This window comes from Protobothrops mucrosquamatus, unplaced genomic scaffold, assembly GCF_001527695.2.
Source record: "Protobothrops mucrosquamatus isolate PMUCROS unplaced genomic scaffold, P.Mucros_1.0 scaffold537, whole genome shotgun sequence".
NCBI classification, from domain to species: Eukaryota; Metazoa; Chordata; class Lepidosauria; order Squamata; family Viperidae; genus Protobothrops; species Protobothrops mucrosquamatus.
This window is the reverse complement of record NW_015386842.1, coordinates 1,335,649-1,340,328: the sequence shown is the minus strand read 5'-3', so window position 1 is coordinate 1,340,328 and position 4,680 is coordinate 1,335,649.

Below are 4,680 nucleotides of genomic sequence, written 5' to 3'. Positions count from 1 at the left end.
AATATGTAGATCAGAGGAACTGTATTTTATTAATTTAATATCATATTATACTAATTTAAACATAACATTTTAAAATTCAGTTTTTATCATGGCTCCACCTACTTTTTGAGAGTGCCCTCTTTGCTTGAAAAAGGTCGTTTCACTGAGTTCCATTACCCTATGTCAGACATGTCAAACACAAGGCCTGGGGACTAGATGCGGCCCGCGAAGTGGTTTCATGTGGCCCGCGAAGCCATCCTGGAGGGAACGGCCCCCGCTGCCTTGGCCCTGGCCCAGGCCAGCTGGGAGCCAATGTACAATTTTGTAGTGGCCATCTATGCTGAAATGCATTCAGTCTTAGCTCCACAAGGCCGTCCAGAAACAGCGAGGAACCAGCCCCTGCCGCATTGGCCCTGCCCCTGGGTGTATGCTGGGGAGGTGTCACCCTTTGTGAGGAATGAAGAAATGCATTATGCCTTGGCGCTTGTCCCGGTCCCACCTCCTTCTGCCAGAGACCCTCAGATCTGTCCCACTCCTGCCCAGACCCCCACAGGCACCCTTGACGCGAACAATGTAGAATTGGCCATGCCCACTCAGTAGGCCACACCCACTCAATCCACGCCCACCCAGTAGGCTGCACCCACCCTGGCCACACCCACCTGGCCCCCCAAGGGCAACCGCAATGCTGATGCAGCCCTCAATGAAATTGAGTTTGACACCCCTGCCCTACGTCATATATCTCAAGTTGTTATTATTCAGTGTATGATGAGAACATGACAGAAGATAAGTAAACACACACACACACAAAGACATACACACATGTATGTGTGTTTGTGTTTCTGTGTGTTTGTGTATCACAAGTGCCAATCTCAAGTGCCAACAAAAAATAACATGAACTGGAAAAGCAATCTTTAAAAAATGAATAACAATTTTAGAATAGTAATTCTATTGATTTCATGGGACTTTTGCTAAATGACTTAATTCATACCAGGTGCATATTCTTTTTTACAACATTTGCTGAGTAATATAGGACAAAACATTCAGTGTGCAACTTGAATTGGAGTACCACGCGTTTCAATAAATATACAAGTGCCCCAATTTCTCATAAACTCATAGTACTTTGCTATATTCAAAATACAGTTCATGTGATTTGAAAACAGCTGTCCCTATTCAGTGAAGTCCTGATGTTGTAATGAATGTTACTGCTTTTTCCTCTACTCTTATGGTATACAATCTCCCTTTTAAAATTTACATAATAGGTTGATTATACCGTAAATGCAGGAAAAAATGATCTTGACTAACAAGCAAATTGATGTTATATTTCTACATTGCCTTGAGCAGCAATATCCATTTCAGTCAAGAATGAAACTCTGAGAACAATAGGACGAATATTTTATGGATGTGAAACTTTTTTGAAGGGTGGGTGGAAGTATCTAGAATATTTTCTCTAATCTTTCAAGTGAATTAAACTAGCCAGATGTTCTCAGTTTCAATATGAAATTGTATGTTCTTGAGCTATATATGAATTTGATGGCTTCAAAAATATAAAGGACTTCAGAGCTTGCTTATAGATGTTTATACCCCAATTTTCTGCACCTTTTAAGGAGTCTGATCCAAAAGAAAAGACAATGAAAACAAATGGAAATATGAAACTACCAAGTAAAATGCATATGATTGCTCTACCATTTTTCCATATTAAAACAATAATATAGTCCATGATAAATTAATGAATGAACAGAAATTCGTTAATGAATCTATTTGGATGCATTATTTTACTTTAAAAAAAAAATCCTCCATTGTTTAACCAACAACCATTTGTAATCTTTCATGATGAATTATATCCTGGATTTAGTAAAAACTGATAGTATCTTCTGTTCTTGAGTTGAATTTGAAATTTCTGAATTGAATTTAAAAGGAAATGCAACATCCTTTTTCTTTATGACCAACATATGAAATCCAGGATGACTCTCCCATTCATAAAGTCACAAAGCCCAAATGCTAATAGCATAAAATAGCAGAAGGTTGGAGTCTTTTTTTTTTTTTTTTGTGGCTTACCTAAACTGTATAAATAAATTCCTTCAAGACAAGTTTGATTCCTGGAGATTACCTCGACACATTCATGTAGTTTCCTCTGAAACAATACAGTATGTATTGCCATTGACTTAATCTGTAATTCTTTTTTCAGCTTTCAGACTAGCTTATTTTCCTTGAATTTTCTAAAAACATCCCATTCAAATACTAATCTAGTCCAATATAACATCATAAAATCCACCAAGACTGATTGGGGGCTGGTCCTTTCTGGGGCTTACAATATTTAACATGGTGGCTTTCAGCCTAAGGAGATTTCTTGTATTATTTTGGTTCTTTTGAATATATACCTTTATATACAATATATGTGGTCAGTTATGGAGGAATTAGGACATTCCTAATCTGTTTTAAAATATCAGATACTTCTCAACTCCGTTCTGTCCTGCTTCACACATTCTGATATTTAACTTATTTAACTGGTCTTTTTTCTAAAAAATAAATAAAAATAGCTGACTTCTGTTAACTGCAAAAAATTTCAATACAGTGCACATACAAATGACTAAAAACAAGCAAGTTTTGATTTCCAAGGATTAGCCCTTCCCTGCAATGCCTTTTTAAGCAATGGAACATTAATCTTTGCATCTCCAAGGGAACATATTAGAGAATAAACGGATGATGAAGGTCTTAATGAAAGTGGTCTAATCTTGTGGAATTGATAAGTGCATGGGAAATAAAGCTGTAGGTTTTATATATATGGATAGAAAAAGGCTAAAATGTATGTTGGAAAGTATGAACTGGTGTCACTTAGATTGTTGTGGATGTGTATGAAAGTAAGCATCCATTAGTGGTGATAGCTACAAATTATGCTGCAGTGCACAATGTTGATAGAAGTTAAAAAAAAGAAAAGAAAAGAACCAGGCATGAAAAATTGTGTAATATCCTGAAGAAATGTGATTTGAGGTTGGAAGGGAATTATTTTAGAAGATGCTAATGGATGAATGGGATTTTTTTTTTTTTTAAATATGAACAAGTATTTGTGCCATTTGTAGACCTAAGATTGAATGAAAATGGCAAGAGGAAAAATACATACAGTATAATAGATTAGTTGTTGTGCAAAGAAAAAAAACGTATAATATGTATTTAGAGAAAAATACAATTACAGAAATGAAAGCAGTGAATGAAAGAGTATGAATACAATGGAAACCCCATAGTTTTCAAGAATGGTTCATAAATATAAAAAGATTAGAGAAGAGTAGATTTAGATATATTTCCTTTTATGTTTTTTTTAACTAATGAATTTTATTTTATTGACTTACTATTACTCCTTTTCTGCATTTCGCATAACACTGCTTAGGCCAAAAAGGAATAGTGTGATGGGTATGTATGTTTATATATGGAAAAGGATTAGAAAAGGCTTCCATCGTCAATAGACCAGTTCCAAGGAAATTTCACATGCAGCTTTTGCTATTTTGAGAAGGGCTTCCAAATGTGAAATGAAAAGTGAAATCTATTTTTTATTGTCTTGCTCTTTCTTAGCATACAGCTTTCATTACTATTAGAAGCACTACTGCTGGAATTCTGATTTTTTTTTTCACTGCAATGTCCCTATCTTTCAGGGTTGGGGTTAGTTTGTCATTGCCTTCTTCCCTAAAATTAATTAATATATGATTAATCTATATTATACTAACCGAACTCACTGTTGATTTTTATCTACCCTTGAGTACTTTAATTTTTCCCAGTTGTAAGTTCACTACACATGCAAGTTGACATTACTTTTGTTTTCTTTTATTTAACATGAAACTATATTTTTTCACTTTTGTAATTTTTTTTCTTCTGTTAAAATGTTGTTGTCTATAGTAATGTTTCATTTTGTAATTTTGATTTCATCTGATTATCTCTTCTAATCTGACCACTGTTACATTTGTTGTGCAAATTAAATAGATATAGGGACAATATACTCTTCTATCTTGCTCCACTCTTTATTCTGAACCATTCTATTTTTCCAAATTTGATTTATAGTAGCTTTTTACTCAATATACAAATTCACCAAAAGAATAATCTTGTGTTCTGAAAAACTATTGGTGTTTAATAATAATACCTTCGAGACCGCCTCCTGCCGCAGATTACCTCCCATCGACCTGTACGCTCCCACAGAGTGGGTCTCCTCAGGGTGCCGTCGGCCAGACAGTGCCGGCTGGCGACCCCAAGGGGGAGGGCCTTCTCTGTGGGAGCTCCCACCCTCTGGAATGAACTGCCCCCAGAGATCAGGGTCATCCCTGATCTCCCTTCCTTCNAATTTTAAATTTGTAATTGTTATTTATGTATTTTAATTGATTGTCAGCCGCCCTGAGTCCGCGAGGAGAAGGGCGGGATATAAATCCAAATATAATAATAATAATAATAATAATAATAATAATAATAATAATAATAATAATAATAATAATAATAATAATAATAATAATAATAATAATAATAATAATAATAATAATAATATACTATTAAGTCTCTGTCAATTCTTAGCAACCACATAAATAGAAAACCATTTTATTTTCTGTTCTGGCAAAATCTAAAGATCTTCCTATAGTCAATGAAGTGAAGCTTATTTATTGTGTTTATTTCTTCTCTTCATTATTCATCTTATAATAACTATCCAATCTCATGCTTCTCTACCTT